Source organism: Oxyura jamaicensis, chromosome 3 (genome assembly GCF_011077185.1).
Source record: "Oxyura jamaicensis isolate SHBP4307 breed ruddy duck chromosome 3, BPBGC_Ojam_1.0, whole genome shotgun sequence".
Taxonomy (NCBI): domain Eukaryota; kingdom Metazoa; phylum Chordata; class Aves; order Anseriformes; family Anatidae; genus Oxyura; species Oxyura jamaicensis.
The window spans coordinates 29504089-29524445 of NC_048895.1; the positions used below are offsets into that span (position 1 = coordinate 29504089).

Consider the following 20357-nt stretch of genomic DNA (forward strand, 5'->3'; position numbering starts at 1 on the left):
CCAAAAAGTAAAGGTAAGTCTCAGCACAGACAGATGGCCTAACCCCCACCACTGTGCAGCCCCACCAGCATGACCGTGGCCACTGCGGAGGAGGTGGCAAAGCCCCCAGAGAGGGGTGAGTCAGGAGACCACCAGAGGGCACACTGAGATGAGATCTCGGAGGTCCAAGCACACGTGCATGTTTTTATCCACCTAAGTTGCAGTTGGACTTGATGATCTTGTGGGTCCTTTCCTCACATAAATACCTCTGACGGTTTTGCCTACTGAGTATGTTGTAAATAAATAATTTGGATTGTATTTTGCCTTAACCTAACTGAAGTAACACCGATTCACAGTAACTTGCATACGTTTCTTGTCCAAAGGGTGCAGGGAAGTGCAGTGAATCTGCACACTGGAGCTCTAGATCACTGTCAGAAGCGCCCGAGCCTTGCAGGGCATTTTCCAGAGCACCCGAAGGGTGAAGAAGCATGCCACAAAGAAGTTGCATAAGACAGTGTGAGAGATGGCACTGGGGGTCAGAAGAAAAAGAAATGTGTGTGCCACCTACCCCAGAAAATATGACTTGTTGACAACTTCTTACCTAGAGGCGAGCTGCAGGAACAGGGATTTCAGCCTCTTAACATCAGCGCATTGAGATGAGCTGAAAAGAGAAAGAACATGCCAAATGTTTATTTTGAAAATTAAAATTGATCTGCTCACAGCCAGTTCTGCACTTTGCTTTTCTGTTGACACAAAAGGGTCAATATTTGCTATTCTCTGGCTCCTATGGGCTTGCCACCAATACATATTTGCATGGAGCTCAGCACTACCCAGGTTTCTTGACAGTAAGCCAGAAGGACACAAATGTACTCAGAGGTTTTATAAATGACTAGGAAATCCCTCTCCAAAGTACTAATTCTCCCAGACAAGTGTTTTGAGTACTCACCTCATTTAGGTACACTGTAAATAGGCCTTTCAAGAAAAAAAATGCTCTGTTTTAGCTGTAGATCAGCTCGAGTGTCAAAATGAACTTCTGAGATCTCCCTGCATCACATCCTGCCAAGCAGCGTTGGTGTTGCAGGCCAGGATCAATTGAAGAAATGTGAATTGCACCTACCTCATCAAATCCTGTTATCATTAGTACTTCCCAGCTCATTTTTCCTTCCCAGCACAAGGCTTTCTGAGCACAGGAGTTCACTGAGCTCCTGGTAACTTGCCATGCACACGGACAGAGCTGGCATTAATCAGGCTTTGCTAGCGGGACACTGAAGCTTGGGTGCTTGCAGTCCCTGTTCGCACATGCCACATATGTGTGATGTTAGTGTAGAACAGAGAGGTCCAACTTCTTGAAAGTTGCACCAGCAGCCTCTTTTGCTCATTTTTTCCATTTATGATATATATGTATATATATATATATATTTAGGGTCATATTATCCCAGGCTCTGGGTGTTAGCAGCACATCTAATTCCACTGAGATCGCACTTATTTTGGATGTGGCTGCCCATCACAGAGTCTGCTAATTCTTTTATTTGCTTCCAGTAGTATTAATGAGCTAATGGCTCACCTTCATGTTTTGGTGCCTTTGCATTAGCATACTTTGGAATGAACTACACAGCTCAAAAAAAAAAAAAAAAAAAAAAAAAAAAAAAAAAAAGTGCTAAAGAGACCTAAATTAGTCATAAAGGAGATTACACATTCAAAATAAAATTATTCTTTCATTTGTCTCCTTAGGAGCTTCTTTGACAACATCTGAAGACAAGGCAACGCCTCCCACTAACTTGTGACACGTTGACTTTCATTTTTAGGCACCGAGTACTGGAGAATGAACACTGAAAACTACTGTGTCCTGCTGCTCAGTTCCCTGTTCATCTCTACAGAAGAGTGACGTGTGGGCAAGGACAGTAATTAGTAATATAGCTGGTTTTATGCAAGGACTAAGTGATTCTCATGCGAGTAAAACCTGACTCCAAAGAGGAACTATTCCCGACTTTTCATGCATATGTTAAATGGGGAATGAGCAACACAGGTATGGAGAGAAAAGGGCTCTTCTCTTTGTCCCCAGTTCTGCCCCTCATTCAAGCAGTACTGCTGAGGATGCTCACAGTGCAAGTCCCTGCCCACTCCAGCATCTTGGGGATGCGCTGGCAGCTTCTGCACTCCTCTCACTGGTGGAGGCTGGGACCACTGGCAGCATGGCCTGAGTCTGCAGCTCTGAGTTCAGCTGGGGGAAGCTGTCATAAATATGGCAAAGAACAAGCTGGTTTTAGCCTGACAGGCCTAACAGAGCCTAAGGCACCCAGAACAACCGTGGGTTTTTTTTGTCTTTTTCAAGCAACAGAGTGCCTAAGAAATATCAATCAAGGTACATCTTCATCCCACTGAGCAAGTCTACCTCAGTATATACCCTTCCAGCAAGAACATCATTTATTCTGAGAACTGGAAATTTCTTTTAGACTTTTACCCTTCATGGACTGCCATGCTTTTAAGCTTCTCTTTTCATCACAAACTTGACTTTCTCATTAAGCCCTCGTATATTTGAAGTCTCTGTCAGGGGCACTGGGTGAAGTAATGCTGATGACTACATGTTCCCAGTAATCAATACCTAGCATGCCTGTGATTTTAAACAGAGAAAAGAAAAAGGAAAAAAAAAAAGAGAGAGAGAGAGAGAGAAACACTAATATTATTAGGGCCATAAGTCTGGGGGGAATTTGCCCATGCCCTGTGGTAGGCTAAACAGTTTCAGGTTGAAGAACTTTAAGAAAGCAGTCTACATCCAGCCTGACATTTTTATGACATGTTTAACTTAGGGGCTTATAATTAACTTCCGAGGCACATGGTTCATTTCAGGAAGGACTGGCCATCTCTCCCAGCCATCCCTGCCTTTGCCCAGTTTCCAGCCTGTGACTGGAAAAGCTGAAGTTGTAACAAACCTTCTGCTGGAAAGGCAGAAGACTAAATTGGACTTAGGGGGTGAAATTTAATGCAATACTGTTAACTCTGACAGTCATTTTGTAACACCAAAGCTGGAAAACAATGCTCTCAGCTCTCTGATGTTCAGATGTCTCCTTCTGTAAAATGGGATTAATAGTACTTACCTACTCCACAGACATGTTGAGACAATTTTTCTACCACAATTTGAAGTCCTCATCTGAGAGATGCTTCAACAAAGCAGATTATTATTAAAATCACAGTCCTTTTGGAAAAGCAGTTAAAAATAATACTTTGTATATGCAACTGTGTGCTGTAGTTTGTTTTGTTTTGTTTTGTTTTTTCCACTGCTGGTCTTCGTTGTGTATTTCTTGTGTATTTTAAGAATGGCATGGCTGCAAACAAATAACATCTGCCTGAGATGTTTTATTTTTTTCAAACAATACCAAAAAAAAAAAAAAATGGGTGGATGAAATGGAGGGGGCTCTTTGCCATCTCTTGGGTCTTTCCTTTCTCACCAGGTACAAGCCTAGAAAACAATAAAGTGGAGCACCATAAATGGCAGAAGTCTGCATGCCATTGTCTCATTTGCTGCTTACTGCAGAGAACATGCATTTTACGGTTTTCAGTCATCTTCTTTGCATGAGTAATGATCCATTTTGTTGCTAAGGATCTCTACTGGTGGCAAATTAATATGTGTGGATTCATTAAGCATGTTTTCCCTTGAATGTGTGATTGTTTCGCTTCCCCCTCCTCAGAATACAAACAAATGCTGCTGTGCCTCACCACGGTATGAATCAGTAAGATCTTCCAGCTCTGCAGGCACAACCAGAAAAAAAAAAATGACACATTTTTCACACAAGTTAAAAATATCTCAAAACAAACCTCTTTGTCACACAGGGCTGGATTCTGATCTTAGAAAATGCATGAAATAGGCGTAGTTCCATGGAAGAGAAGGAAATTATTCTGTTCTTCCCCTAGAACTGAGGATTTTGCTCCTCTGAAGATATTAAATATGTACAAGCTCCCTCAGCTTCCATCTTCTCCCTGCACTGCCCCACCAGCAGCCCGGGTCCCACCAGCTCCCTCTTCTTGCTTTTCCAAACCACACCTGGCATCTCTTCACCTCATTTACCCTGGCCACACAAACACACTTAACTTAGGGAGAGTCTTTACTTGATGTTATACAACCGCAAGTTGTCCATCCTTCCAAGGAAATTATGTAGGTATATTTGAACAACAATTCAACAACATTTAATATTTGAAATGTCTCTCAAATAACCTTATGGTACAAGCCAAAGAAACCACTCCCAGGCAATTGTAAGTTCCTGCGTGGCTGACATGGATTTTACCTTTTCAAGTGGAAAGGCACACCATGAGCTGGTAATGCACGGTCAAGCATGGTTTTGAATTTCCCCATCAGTCTAGCATCACAAATTTGGTACTTGCGCAAACAAGAAGGAAAAAAAGAAAGAGAAAAGAATAAACATTCCTATAAATCTTGGAGTACTCACCCTGAAGATCAGAACAGTTCCTTGAGTAAATATGTAATTAGAAAGTGTTACAAAGTGCATTTAATTTACTTCAGAGACAAGAGTAACTCCATTGGAGCCTTTTTGGTCTGTCAACTGCATAAATACCTACAATTAGATTTTTTTTTTTATTTTTTATTTTATTTAACCAGACAATACATGCTATGAATCCACTGGAAAAGAGCAATCCCAGCCTTAGCCATATATTCATTTTATGCTTACAAAGCATTTCATTAATACTTTGAAATTACTGGATTTCAGATCTTTTTATGAACAGAAGATAAATGACATCTCCCCATCAGTATCAACCTGAGACACCAAGCTTCTTAAATTCCGTTATTCCCCCATCCTCAGTTTCTTAGAATATCTGAACAGCGACTGAACCGATACTTTAAAAATTACTAGGGAAAAATGATTTCTCGGCTGTCACTTTGCCAAGTTTCACAGTGAAATGTGTTTTTATATCTCCATTATGAAACTCTGCAAGAAGGGAGCAAGGACCAAGCGGCACTGGGAGAGATACTGAGCTGCAGTCACAGCGCAGCAAAACAGTCCAGTGTGGATCATTCACCCAAGCCTGCACCCATGTGTGAGCTGAAATACCAGGCGAGGAGCACAGAGGAGGCTTTCGTGGTTGACCAGAGCATCCGTGTGGGTATGCCTGGGCTTTGCAGCTGTGGCGAGCACCTTGAACAGCAGCAATTGCAATTTTATGATAGTGCTCGATGGCACAGCCATTTTCTTTCACGCTAAATACAATCTGAGGTAAGGTACTGAAGAGTCACCAGCTATGACATTGAGTGAGTCTCAAGTCATACATGTGGTTTTACCAATGTCACTGTCACTTGCTTTTTCCTGATTCCACATATGCATTAGTAACAAGTAAACCATTTTACTATGAAAACCATCTCGATACTACTGGATCTCAGATCTTTTGATGGACATAAGACAAATGACATCTCCCCATCAGTAGCCAGAAAAGCCACTGTTTGCCTCAACTCTGTTATTTTTAACTTTAAACTTCAAAAAACAGTTTGCTGTCTTTGAATCTGATTGACGCGTTACAATAAAATGCACAAGCAATTATGAAAAACTTACTGTTTCTTGCTATAGATCATTGCTTCATTATTTCTAGCTGTTGAACTTGGATCGACTTGGTGGCATGAACAGATTTTCCAACAGGTAATCGACTTCAAGAGAACGCCTGGAATAATTTTCTCTGGCTGTTACACTGAGAATGAGTCTCCTTCCATTAATTAATCACTTTGGGGAAAATGTTTCTTTCTGAATAAACTCATTATTTTTAAACACATGGCATTTGGCTGTATAAATAAGCTCTAGAACTGTGATTTAAAATGTGTGCTTACTGTGGGCATGGTATGCCACGGATAGCAGAGCCTCCTCTGCATTTTCTGGAATGACTTCATCTTCAGATTACAAAGAAAAGGAGGCAGGGAAATGAACTGACTTGTGATTTCACCCACTTATTATCAGGATTTAATACTTGCATGACTGTTGCATCTAAAGATGCACATGAGAAGACAACAACCATGTACCCAGAGAGACTGAAGCGTACTCAGAGAGAGCAGAAGCAGACCCAGAGAGGACAAAAACCAACCAAACCCAAACCAAGGTACAACAAATCAGTCTTTCCTAACACAGAGATACTCCCTCAGGCTCCACTGCACCAGTTCAGTGACAGTCATTCAAAACTTACTTCATTTTAAGCTGGTTTTCACACGATGAGGCTTGGGCAGATGTTCTCTTCCAAATCTGGTTTTGCCATCTGAGGATATTACTACCCACATTGCTAACGAAAGGTTACAATCTCCCAGCTAATTTTGTCTCAAGTATATTGAGATTTCTCATCAGCAGAGCTGGGTGGAAGTCTGCCTCCAATACAGAAGCTGACTTAACTACATCAATTTAAAAAAAAAATCATCTCGCTAGTAAAATAAACGCAGAGTGCCCAGTAACAATTTCTGGCTGTTAGTCTAAAAAAGACAAAGAAAATAATTTTCCTTACAATGAATTACTAGATGTGCAACTACCTGACTAGGGGAATGGAATTAGTCCCGGCACTCATTGCCACAAAATACTGTGGTTTGCAAAAAGTTTATGTTGATTTCAAGAGAGGAAATACCTTGATGGAGGGTAGGGCAATTGTTTGCTGGACCATGATGGTCTGGATGCTGAGGTTAAAGCCTCTGACTACCAGAAGGACGTACACCTTGCATAAGTATTTGCTGCTAGCCACAGCCACCTATGGGGCATCAGCCTGATCCAGAAGGGACTTTTTTATCTCAACAGAGTTGCTCTGCATTAGTTTTTCAGAAGTACTTGTAAGTGAACAGTGGCTTCAAACTCAGTCTGAACTGCTTGGCTTTTGTCTTTTCTCCCCCCCCCTTTTTCCTAGTCTTGACACAAAGCAGGACTTCACACCACAACAGCCCCCAGACCATCCAGGCTGAATTCAACTCAGACACCCATCCCTGCCACTTCCACCAGAGGAGGCATGCCATCAGTGACAGAAGTACTAGCGGACCCACTCCCGACCCACTGGCTGCAAGGAGTCATGAAGATGTTAAAAACAGAAAAACAAGCCAAGATAAAAAAATAAATAAACATCAACAACAAAATCTTTGCAATCTTTGCTTCTTCAACTATTAACATTGTGCTCCGGAGTGTACAATTGGAGCAAATACTCTGATAATGGTGGGTTTTAGGGGTCCCAACTAAATGCAGCATTTTCCTAACCAGCCACTCAAGCATCTCCCTCGCATGGTCTTACCCTGGGCCCAAGCCAGCAGCAACAAGGGAGCTGGAGCCGTCCTGCCTGGCAGCCCCGGCAGCCTGCGCCCTCGGCTCCCGCGGGCCCATTGAGCAACGCGTACAGGAAGGGAGCTGCAGCTGCAGCTTTGGCTGCGCTTCACTCAGGAGGTATGCAGTCACGACTCCAAAACGCTGAGCGCTTTACTGACCTTATTAAAGCACTAGCTAAAAACAGAAAAAAAAAAAAGAAAAGAAAAAAAAAAAGGAAAAAGAAACCAAAATTTGTTAAATTCATTTAAACTTTTTTTTCAGTCATTTGGGAAGCTCCAGTCTGCATGATGACTACAAAGGCAATGCATCCGACAGACTTGCCACATAATTTGAATGTGTCTGCGCAAGATGAAAATTCAAACCTTCCCTACTTAAGCTATCAATCAAAGTGAAGCTAAAATTACAGCTTAACAAGCAGGTATACATGTTTTAGTTAGCAAATGAGGCAAGCAGGGCACAGTATTTTTAGATGCAGTTATGAGGAAAAGAGTGAAAAATAGAAGGAGGAAGGAAGGAAAAATTGTGTCTCTTAGTTTGGCTCGGGCTTCTGAAGTTTCAGCTAACGTTGGCAACGTTTGGGTATGATGCTTCTCCCAATGGCATTCAAGAAGTCTCTCGGACCATTGGGGTGCATGTTATTATACTGTAATATTAAAAAATAGACATGAGCTAGAAAAGAGCGACTGAAACCACCCCAGAACTTACAAATTACTTATGAGCTGCTTTATTAGGTGAGCCCAGAGGGTCAGGATGATCATAAAACCCTGCTTTTTCAAGCAGAGGCTCACTGAAATCCAATGCACATCAACGCGCCTTTCAGCTGAACCCACAGAGAACTTTGGAATTACTAAATGTGGGTCATCATTGAGCTGCTTTTCTCTCTCAAACTATGGAAACGCTTTGCCCAAACATAGCCATCATTCATCTCCCCTAACACCATACAATAACATGCCAGTCGCAGCGCTGCTGATCTGACTCTAGTCTGGGCCGTCAGACCCACAGCCAGCCAAGTTTCCATTCCCTGCATTGTATCAGCAAAACAGCTTCCCGTAACGCAGGGTGATGGAAGGAGACATCTCATTTATCTTGCAGGTGCGCGGCACTCATTGCCGAGCATATTAATGAAAGTGACAGATAGGCAGGCTATGGCCTACCACAAAAGCTTTGTGGCTCTGGAACCACTTGCACGCTTGCAAGAGAGCTCACAGCAAAGGGCCTCGGCGCTCGCTGGCAGAAGCTGCAGCTCCAGCAGAGGCATTGCTGCTGCTGCACATCTTTCCCCAAGGCTTCTTGACAGAAGTGCTCACCTCGACAGCTTTAACTCTGCCCATGATGTGACTACACGTACTTGTGCTCATCCTACCTCTGCTGTATACCCGTGGGCGCTGCCTACTGCTCAATAGCAGAGCATCGGGGCATGGGAGGTGTGTTTTTGCTTTGCTGCCAGCATCTCAGAGAGTTTTTGGGTACTCTCAGCAAGTAAGTAGGCCCTCATTCCCCAGGTCTCGTGCTCTTGTGCTCCTCCTCGTTCTCCTCTGGTTCCCAAGGTGAGGGCTGTGGTGGGCACCGCGTGGGGCTCACAGCTCCTGCTTTGGGGAAGCTTCAGGACCCTCGCCCTGCCTTGCCTTGTCCCAGCAGTACCTATACAGCTCCTGCTGCTCAGCCGCAGTCCTCTCAGCTGCCTCTCGAGGCTCAGTCACTGCCCTCTGAAGGCACAGATCTTTCAGAGATAGAAGACACAAGGTCTCATCTTCGGGGTCGTGAGCAGCATGGGAAGGATCAGCAGTATTGGCTACAGCATTCCTGGAAACACTCATAAGGAGATGTTCCAGGTATGTCCTGGATGTTAATTTGGGGCTTAATTCAGAAACAAAAGAATTTTCCCTAGCTTCATTACATGCAAACACACACAAACACAAGCGCAGTCACAATTGCATTAGGAATAAATGAGTTCATCCTGGCATCCCTTGCAATGAAGAAAACCATGACTGTGGATGCCAGACCTCTGCCCTGTTCTCATCTTTTGGCACATTTTGCTCCCAAGTCCTAATCCTCTGCCTTGGCTAAAGCATATCCACCCATGGCAGCACTGAATTCAGGTCACAGAAGCTGGACATTTTTGCTAGAATTTGATTTAAACTAGAGTAGTCCTGGTAAACTGCTTATCATAAATAACATTAGGCTGCTTTCTCAAAAAGATGTTGCAAAAAACTGTTTGCAGAAGACAGAAAGTCGCCTGTGAAAAGCTAGTTGGTTTTCATAGCAGAACAGTTTATTTGCTAATGCATAGTGGGAATGGAAGAAAAAAACTCAAGGGTGCTGCTTGATTCATTTTCAAAATAATCAGCCAAAGTTTGAAGCAAAGGCTAGCTGGTTTCATGATAGCAGAATCTGCTGAATGCTATTCTTGTTGGCTTGATGAATATGGGGAGTGGGGTTCTCTGTTTCTTTTCACACGTCTTTCTCCAAAAGGAATCATTTCATCCTAAATGGCAGCTAGTTACCCACTGAAGAGGGAAAACAGACCAGCTGGTAGTGAAGAGTCAACTTGCTGGCCCCAGCTGGGGACTGAAACAAGAAGCCTTTTTGTATTACTCTTTAGCCCATCCTGGGGTGTGACTCATTAGTGTCTTCGTGCCTCATCGAGATGTTTTGGTCAGTCTTTTAATGTTAGGAACAGTCTGATCTGTTTTTCCTTTTATTTCGGGGTGCACACGGCGTTTTCTTGCAGCTTCTACACTCTCCTGTCTGCTGGCGCTCCTTCGGGTTCAAGACTGCAATCAGGAGGAAGAAAGGTCACTGAGCCAAACAGAAGACCTGTGATGAGCTTTTGTCCTCCACCAGCAATCACCTCAAAGTTAAAGCAGAAGTTGGAACCTCTGAGTTGCTGCAGTCCCACAGGCGTGGGCAGGGCGCAAGGACCCCGCTCAGGAGGGCCTGGGCTGGTGCCCTGAGCACAGGACAGGGCCTGCACAGGATGGAAACACAGGGAGGCTGAATCTCTGCTCAACAAAAAATTTTGCTGAAGTGCAGTGCATGCAGGAGAGTCTGGGGACAGGCTAAGGCAGCTGTGCTTATTGATTTTGACAGGTTTTTCTTTTGCTCAGGAGATTTCAGCCGCAGCTGGCAAATCTCCTGGAAAAAAACAACTTGTCCAGTGGGTGCTAGTGAAAACAGGTCCTCCCCCAGCCAAAGCACCTCAGCAAGCAAACAGCACGGACGAGACAGGAAAGTCTGAGAATAAAGTCAGAGGTAGGAGCGCTGGGGAATGGAAAAGTAGAACCTGAGAGCAGAGTAAACCACCTGAAATAAAGTCAAAGACATCCATTATGCAACCCCTGATCTATCCAAGCACCCCATTTTAAATCATCCTTTATTCTCTGACACCTAGTGAGTTCGTAGCCTGGATGACAACTCTGGTAGCAATTCTCCCAGCTTTGCAAGCTTGTTTTCCTGGGTTGCCTTTCTCTGTGGGGGAACAAAGTGAGTGGAAGCAGGATCTGGGCAAGGAGAGGAACGAGGAGGGGAAAGAGACATACAGATTTCTGATAGCTTGGAGAAAAGATGTGATGAACAGAAAAAAGAAAGGTTCAGTGTGGAAGAAAAGTGAAGTCAGAGCATGAGCGGGCTGTTGGCCCCAAGAGTACCTCAAGGTGTGCACACACAAGACTTACAGGTGTTGGCTGGGGCCCTGGTGGCTGAGAGCCATGCTGGTGAACACACATTTGACTGAAATTTTGGAGGTGGATCAGCCCAGGGCATACCAGAGCCAGGGGGAAGCATTTCTCACAGAGGGCCTGAACTGATGCAAAGACCAATGCGGAGGCTGCCTTGGGATTTTCTGGCTGAACTGAGCCCTCATGGTTGCAGGGAAATTCCGTAGCTAAGGCGTTCCAACCGCAAACTTTAATATTAATTGTGTGTGTGTATTTCCTCTACCATGTTTATCAGCCTGGAAAATTAAGAGATGAGGAAAACAAGTAGTGCCATGCCATGCTCCACTGGCTCTTCCCACTTAACATGGAGTGTCACCAAAGCCAGCTGCAATGAATTCAGAAAAGAAAATTTGGGCATCTGCTATTTCCACTGCAACCAGGCTCATTTGTGCCCACTAAAAATACCACCTCTGATACCACAAGAGCAGTTTACTTGAACTCATTGGAGTCAGAAAGAGGTCTGTCCCTCAGGAAACAAGACTACCACAGAAGAGGTTGTTTGGGGATTTTTTTTATTTTTTTATTTTTTTGCCTTTCTGCCCTAGCTGTATTTTTACACACACTCCAGATAAGCACTCTGCTGTAACCAGTTTCACATCATGGACCCTGGTACTCAGCACTCCTGCTCTCTGCCCTCCTTTCATTGCAATTCTTTTGACAAGCTGTAACCACTTTTTCTGAATCGACCTCGATGACTCTGTCCAGCCTGAAGATTTGTGAATATTTTGAGCAAAAATGTTGGTCTGTTTCCAAAGCAGAAGCTGTTGTTTGAGATTTTGCCCATACCATACTTGCATGAGCAACTCTGAACCACATGCTCTGGAGCACGGACGTGATACATGTTACTGTGATGGCCTTTGTATTTAAGACTAAAAATTCCCAGAAATTTACCCTAAATGTATTTGGGAGGGGGGAAGAAAGAGAAACCACACAACCAAAACCCTCCTCTAATAGTTCACACACATTCAATAGAAGCTTCTAGCACAAATCCATCTCCCCAGACTTCATCTGCATTCAGCAAGTTCCCACTTTCTCCGATACTCTGGTGAAAAAACAGAGAAGATCCTGGGAGGCCTGTGGCCAACAGGCAGACGGAAAGAAAAGACACCCTAGGAAGCAAGGATAACCTCTTGATTCTACCAACACACACTGCAGAAATGCAGTAGGCATACACCAGCTTTTACAAGCACACATACACGCTGTTAATTACTTCATATTGTAGTTGTGACACTGGTTGTAACTCTGACCAGTTCCACACTGTACGCCCAGCAGTACAGGAGTTAAACAGACAGGGACTGAGAACAGGGATCAATTGTTGAGATTCAAGACAACAGGATACAGAGGGGTATTTGTGTGCCTGCAATCTGGACTTGGAAAGAGTATCGGGAAGAAAACAAAAGAAATCATAATGAATTGTGGTACTTCAGACTTTTCAAACGTGGTGCAAACATTAACTGACAGGGTTATCTTGAAGGCAAATTCCAGACGACAGTGTAGGTAAAGAAATGAGCTCAGAGAAATATGCAGCCGGGAAAAGGAGAAAGGAATTTGCTCTGGAAAGAGACTGTTGGCCATGAAGGTTAAACCAGTCCTGGCACATACCTTAAAACAGATACTTCTGGGGATCTGTGGAGGAGTTAGCACAGAGATGGGAGCTTACAGGTACAATAGGTCAGGCTCCTTTGCCAGCCACTGGGACAAGGAGGTTTCACATTGTTCTTTTAGGGTAAGCAGAAGGTACAGGACAAGGAGGCTGAAGAACCTATGATCTGCCGTAACAGTACAGAGAAATGACCCATTTGGTCTGCTGTCTTGAGAACATCTGTCCTGAACTTGTAACTCTGTGTTAAGGGAATTTGGCATCATTAATACCGGATTAACGCATTTATTCACAAGCACACTCAGCTGCAGAAGGAAAGTTCTGACCTTGGGGTGCTGATGCATCACTGTCCTCAGATCCCCTTCACCAGTGGGCTTCTGGTGCTTCTTCCCATAGTAAATCTCTTTCTCCTCCCCTACCTCTGAACTAGCAATTTCCTAAGTATTAGATTAACAGCACTTCAGTGGAGTGTGAACAATGGGTTTGCACACTACATCGTCCAAAGAGGCATGTGCAAGTCAGAAGAAAGGAGAAACAATACTCATGGGCTGATAATCTCAACACCAACAGGAAGGGTAGAGTCACCTGTTAAAACAATATATGTGGAGCTGACCTCAGTAAGAATATCTGCTTTGGTTTACTCTTGCTACTTCTATACTTTTACAGGTAAAAGTCCACTTTTTGTAGAGGTATCTGCAAAAAGTACTTTGCTTTCATGCCCATTTTGGAATGGCTATGAAAGAAGGCAGGGTGATGGAGAACAGTTTGGTAGGAAGTGGGGGTTTATACAGAGCATAATAGATGGAGCTGTGGAGTAACTGATCTGTCAGCTTGACAGCTGTCCTGGAAAAGTAGAATGGGGGAAAGATTTATTTCAGGTTGGCCTAAACTTATTTTCAGTTTTTCCTGCCAAAAGGAAAAAAATCAAAAATTCTGAAAAACATGAGAAATTCAGTCAGGAATAGAAGCCTGGAGCTGCGCTCCAAACTGTGACTGCTGAGCAGAGCTGCCACGCTGTCAGCTTTTGGCTTCTTGCCTAATGGTCATAAGAAAGAATTTATATGGAAAACCGTCGCTAATACAAATCATATTTTAAACTTTTGATCAGCAATTAAATTTTGACTTCTCAAGAACTGACAACTAATTCACGCTCTGTACCAACAAACTTGGTGTTATTAAAAACATGCCAGGCCAACAATACCAATAATGTCACCAGCGTGGTTTCTGTCATGCCAAGAGCTATATTAAAAAGAAGCCCATGCATAGCAAGGAACAAGAAACATATGTAGGTGATTTAGACACACACAATTGTTTGGGGGAGGTTTGTTTTCTTTTGTGATGTCTTCAATTACAAGTCCATGGGAAATCAGTGCAAGTATCGAAATCATCATAATGAAACATTTAACTTCCTAGCTGGTCCGTGCAGCAATCATGACAGCAAGATGCTGCCACATCCAAGCTCTGTGAAGAAACCAAGTGGTAAGCAGTCATGGCATAGCTCATCAGGCTGCAACCTTTTCCTCTGAGGCTAAATCCTGGTAGACACAAGTGACTTGGCTGTTATAATCACTTAGATGAAAGAACGGAAGATTAAAATGAGATATGATTTTGCTTTACTAATTGCAGTGACTTGTCCTTCTACTGGACTTCTCACTCGAAGATCAAATCTGCATTAAAAGCATTAGTGAATGAAGTCCCAGAACACTGCTATGTGACAGACATAACAATCCTTCTCCTCACTTCTGAAGCTGGGACACACAAAGAAGAAAAAACAAGCTCTACAATTAATTTGTTTCAACTTCTGTGGCTGTTGGGCTACTTCCAAGGGCTTCAACAGAGGATAATCACATTGTGTAATTTTGGATAATTTTGTGAGTAAATGAGATGCAAACCTTTGTGCTGCGGTGACAAGGCCTGGCTTTGGTGCTCCTTATCCTGTCAAGTGTGTGGGCAACACAACAGAGATGCTGGGAGCCCAGGCTCTGCTCGTGAGGAAGCTGCAGGCCGCCATGAGGCCTCCCCTCAGTCTCTTCTCTGAGCTACACAATCCAAGTGACTTCATCTACTCCTCATACTTCTTGCCCTCCAGACCCTTCACCATCTTCACAGCCCTCTTTTGGATGCTAATAGTTTGATGCCCTTCTCATATTGTGACACCCAAAACTGTACACAGTACTTGAGGTGAGGCCTTAACCGTGCTTCACCTCAGCAGCAAGTGTGGAGAGGCCCTTCAGGAGAGGAGGGCTCTGCCTGTGGTCCTGGGGACACAGCAGGCAGCACAGGACAGAAGACAGCAGGAGGTGTCAAGGAACCTGCTAAATGCTGAAGGAAGCAAACATGAACAACAAAGAGCAGAGGCTTTATGAAGAGCCATGTAACGGGACAGATGTGCCGATTTTGATAATAGTGGCAAATAAACCCTGGAAAAGATGATGATAGGTGTTAAAGTATAATCTGCAATCTGTCCCTCTTCACTTCCGCTAGACATAGTCTAAAGCTCAAGATTTAAGCACTTGCTTAATGTTAAGATCATGAATAAGTTAACTTGGCAGAAATGCAAAAGCAGCACACAGCAAATCAAAACAATAATGCACATTGCATACAGGTGACCATGGGTAAGACTCAAAGGAAATGAACCCACTTATGTTGACTGGAGGGAAGCAAAGTCTCAGGTGCTGCTGGGAAGATAAGAGGGGAAGGGCACAGAAATCAGAGCAATACAGGCCAACACAGAGGGCAATTATTATAAGGGTTGGAAAAATAAAGTATAGGAAACTTGTTCCAGTACCCTTCCCCTGTGCTTCCTGCTGCCACTGATGATGCTGGTGGCACACTTCATAGCTAACTGTATGCTTCTGCTGAGCTGCAGGGCCTGAACTGCCATCTGAAAAGTTTCCAGCAGAATGTGAAGATGCCAGAGGACATCTCTTAATAAATAAATAATTCATTAACTTTGACTAATGCATCCAGATAGGTGGTGCAGCAAGCCCTTTGTTTGCAATTAATATGACATGGCACCTGTTTAAATGACTTATTTCAGGGTTCACATCCCCATACATTGCTAAACCAATTGCACTCTACTGTAACTCTTAGGGACAAATTTTACACACCACATAAAGTGAAGAGCAGGGAAAAAAAAAACTGTGTTGTTCCCATAAGCAATTGCAAATTTGCATTATCTCCAAAAGATGTACCTCTTTGTGGCTGGAGAGGTACAGCCTGAAGCCCAGGTTACAAAATGGGGCTTTCAGCAGCACTGAGAATGTGTATATGCTGCTTTCACATAGTAAGAAAAAGAACTTTTGTGAATGTTGGCACTTACAGTTATTTTGATCTCTTTAGATCCTTCTTGTTCCTGAGCTGACCTGTTCACTCAGGATTCACCTGTTGGCCAGTTACGCAAAAGCAGGAGAGCAAGCCATGGTCCTTCTCTGAAAACAAAAAACAAACAAACAAAACAAAACAAAACAAAACAAAAAATCTCAATTTGTCATAGAAGTAGTGGGATTCAGTGCAGAGGTATGCTGCTAATACCCCATACCCAGCCATTGCTGAAATTTCTGCATCTGAAGTATGCCATATCCACTTAAATACACGGCACACAAACTTCACAAACAATAACTTTATAGTTCTTTCCTGTCTATCACTTGCTCATCTAGAATGAAAAATATCTTTCCCATGTACATCTCTATGTCTTTTCTCCTTTTGCACTTTCCAAGAACAAAAAAGATCTGTCCAGTTTGCTGTGCATTGTGTATGGCAGGTGTTTGAAGGGAAAGCCAAAATGATCTCATATGTGCCTGTTCTTCCAAGAGCACCTATACTGTGTCAGCTTCAGGTGGTGGTGAGTTTTATGTTCTGCCAAGCCACAGATGGACAGAGCACACCTGCAGTCTTCAATGGTTTTACTTCTTGAATATCTTAGGATAGCTTTGATTCACCCATGCCTGGTGCTTATGTCTAGGAAAATGGCCCCAAGCATGGTGACACACATCAGCTCACCAGCCTTGCCTCTTCACCCCAAACACCCAACAAGGTACCAAGCAAGAAACATTTGGTCCCCAGGGTTTGCACTGTGGTGGAAGAATTATTCAGGTAGACCTTCTGGAATGCCAGAGCTGTAAAACAAAGCCATAATGGACTCAGGGAGCTGCTTCATCAGTTTAATAGCAGGGACCATGGGCTTGCTTTCACATCAGTAAGAAGTGATGAGCCCTCAGGACCTTAAGCAAACGCCTATCATACCATCTTGGCAGGTAGCAACTGATTAGTGCCAATCTAAAAACAGCTCGTGCAACATTATATCTCACAGCTATATTCACTCTGATGTATTTTATTAAGTATTCCTTAGAGTCACTTACAATTTTCCTGCATGAGCTGTAAGGCCAAAGTAAAAACTAATATTCAGAATCCTAACGAGTTTCCTTTCCACATTTTTACTTTAATGGTGAGCTTGAAAAGGTCAAGGCAAGGTAGGATTTTAGGAAATAATTGTTTAAAATAGTCTCTGGGTTATTGTGTTTCATTTGTATAAGATGATTATGCAAGATGCTAGATTTTTATTTGATCTCCACATCAATATTTTCATCTGATTATCTTCCATTCAGCTGCTATGTGTGTTATATATATGCTTTATATATACACTTTATTCCAATAAATATTCTTCCATTATTGTGAGACCATTTTAAGGTCACTTTTATTGATGTTCAAAGCTGAAGCCTGTAAATCGATGTCCCAGAAAAAGATCCAAATCACATTCTCTGTGACAGGATGTCAATTACTTTAGGTCTTCAAATACTCAATATTTGTGCTAGGATTTTGAATACATACTTGAATATAGGGTTCACTGCACAATACATTTCACTGACTTTGTGAGCAGTTACTCCTAAAGCCAGGCACAAAGCTGACTGCAGTACCTAAGCTCTGTTTCACAGAAAGGTAAAGCCCCTTTTTACTCTCAGATTTGAATGGATGAATTCTACCTCTAGCACAGCCTGGCATATCTTTGGGTGTCCCCAGATTAAGGGGTTTTGTTCCGTACTAAAAATGATACAGCCTACTTTTCTCTTCAGGACTCATCACTACAGTATTGGACAGACTATTTACTTTGATGATTTTCTTTCACAAAGTTCCCAGGCAGTGGAAAGCAAAACAACAGAAGCAAGCCAACGAAAGCATAACTCCATTCATCTTTAGCCAAATAGCCACTAGACCCAAACTACTAAGGAATGCCCAATCAGTGATCCCCTGGTACTGCAGAAAGGAAGTCATTAAATGAGGGCCATTAAAAGGATCAAAAATAACATATGGAGAAGAGAATGGAGTTAGTCATCATATTATCGAAATGTTCTTATGCTTGTCTCTAGGGCTCTAGAGATCTAAGAGATACCTATCTTGCTGCTACTGAAGACCATAAAGAAGATGCCATTATGAAAACTTTTATAAGAAGAAACCTGAAAAATCTCTTCTCATCACTTGTCAGGGGCAGGAAACATCTGAACTCCAGTAAAATCCATACGAAAGAAGCATTTGTGTATTGCATCACATCCATCAGCTGTATATTGCTCGAGTCAGGATAGCCTGCTGTTGCCTCTAATCTGTCATTATGTTCAATTTATCCAGCAAGGGGTCACTTTGGCTCATTTCCTTGGTTTTAATCATCTTTGCTTTAGTTTCATCAAATACAGAAAGTGATAGGTACATAGATACTGAGCAACATGACTGACCTGTACTTCCAAAAGAGTCAGACCTTCTGATAATGCTCTTTTAATTTAGCTTTGCTCATTTAAAGATGCAGCCACCTGAGAAGAAGCCCCTGAGTTTCATATTGTGTGTCCTTGGAGATGGCACAGCCTTTGCTCTTATACAGTCCTAAGTAGGAATCCATACAAAGCACTGCTACAAGGAGCACAGTTTCCCCCCAGTACCTGCAAGACCTCACCAGATCAGTGACCCCAGCTGGCTGCAGCACCGAGCTTGGAAGGGAAAGCTGGTTCTCAGGCCTGGGACAACTCTGCCTGGTGAAGACACCTCCTTATGACCCAGAGGCCAGGCACAATACCAGGTGTCCAATGGGAAGTCCATGTATCACCCCCCTACATGATGAGGTTCTCCTAGCTCACTGCCTGCAGGGGGTCCGTATTAAAAACCTTTCTTCTTTTTGTCCCTGCCGTAAGGATAGATTTTAGAACCACTTTTGGCCAAATTTCAGAAAATAAGTCCTATAATGGCACCAGCTACTTAAGCTGGGAAAAAAACATCCCTGTGGTTATACACAGCTTCCTGAACTCCCCTGGACCGTGGCTGGGAGCAATTGCACAGATGCTCATTTGTTGCTAAGTGTCATCTCCTCACCTGCAATTATAAGCTGTTTTTAGAAGTTTTCTTACAGAGACAAATAAGGAACTCAAAAAAAGAAAAAAAAAAAAATTACTCCACTTACCTGTGCTGTTTAGAGCTTCCCTAAATCTGTCCACCGTTATGGGCGAGGTAAGCCATGAAAGACTTTGGCACACATTCAGAGATTTCATAAGGTGAGAATGTGGATAAGAACAGTAAGTGCCATTTCTCAAGTAGATCCAGACAAGACCAGACACTGTTGCTGCAAATTGAGGTAGAGCCTGCGATTTCAGTCAGTAGCACTCAGCCAACGGACACGGGGTAAATGTGTTGCCATTGGTGTCCAGTCCATGAGTCATCTGCTGCCATCCCTCAGGCCTGCACTGAGCTGAAAATAGATATAACAATATGGAGGAAGTAATATGGGAAGAGAGGCAGAAAAATATGACACACAATTGCTTGCATTATATTGCATACATTCATGTTGACTTCAAGGTCACTTAGTGAAGCATTGGCTGGGTAGGTCTCTGGCCCCAGCAATAGTCCTCCTTCAATATTAAGCACAATGCTGAGCCCATTACACCAGAGTCTTGCACATATATTTAATCTACTACCTCATCCCAGGTCAAAGTGACCCGTAACAGACATTAAAAATAATTTTATGATTAAAGCATATATGCTGCTCCATAGCCTGCCTCCCAGTTCATGCACTGCCCCTTCTGTCAGCCGTAAGCTCGGTTCCCAGCCCTTGCTCACGAGTCCCATGTGTCCACATTTTTCAGCATACCGTGCACATTAATTTTACAAGATCTCTGCATAGGTCTGAAAGTCAGTCTATGTTGAATCACTTACATTAACAGGTCCAACAGCACATGCAGCTCAACTTTTTTGTAAGCTTGCAAATGTGTTTCTGTGTCTGTTTGCCCTTTCACCCTCTTCATTTTACTTGTTATGTACAATTAAATTAACGAGTGAGACCTCCTAAGTCCCAATGCTGCAATTTTGACTGAAGAGCCAGGCTACACTGACTTCATCGGCTTGCTCCATTGTCTGGCCTTGAAGGTCTGCTCATCTGCTCCAGGAATCTGGTCTGAAACCTTGATACTTTGCTCCTTACCATGTTTGCTTATATGATCCATAAAATCAAAAATGTGAATGAAACAAACAAACAAAAAGTTGTTTTAAGAACTTTGAAGTAGCTGAAATATATTTTACAAGCAGCAAACAGCTTTTGCAGGAAGAAAAAAAAAAAAGAAAAGAAAATTGGACAGACATTTGGCAATCTTCCATCAAGTAACCAGGCACTGGCGCATTGCATACAAAGAATACCCATCTGAGCTGAATTTCATTTATTGGTGAGTTTTGCTTTTACTAAAGAGGAAAAAGGGAATCTGAGAAAGAGTTAAGAATTTCCTCTTGTCTGATTACTGCTGACCTTCC

General features: G+C 42.9%; 1 long non-coding RNA gene across 1 annotated transcript; it reads right to left on the reverse strand.

Moving 5' to 3' along the window:
- Positions 1-13124: 13124 nt before the first annotated feature.
- On the reverse strand, positions 13125-19302 carry LOC118163771. The gene is made up of 3 exons (XR_004749181.1): positions 19021-19302; positions 15901-16009; positions 13125-13163 (listed from the first exon to the last, which is right to left on the reverse strand). It is a non-coding gene; the product is annotated as an uncharacterized LOC118163771 (long non-coding RNA).
- Positions 19303-20357: the final 1055 nt, after the last annotated feature.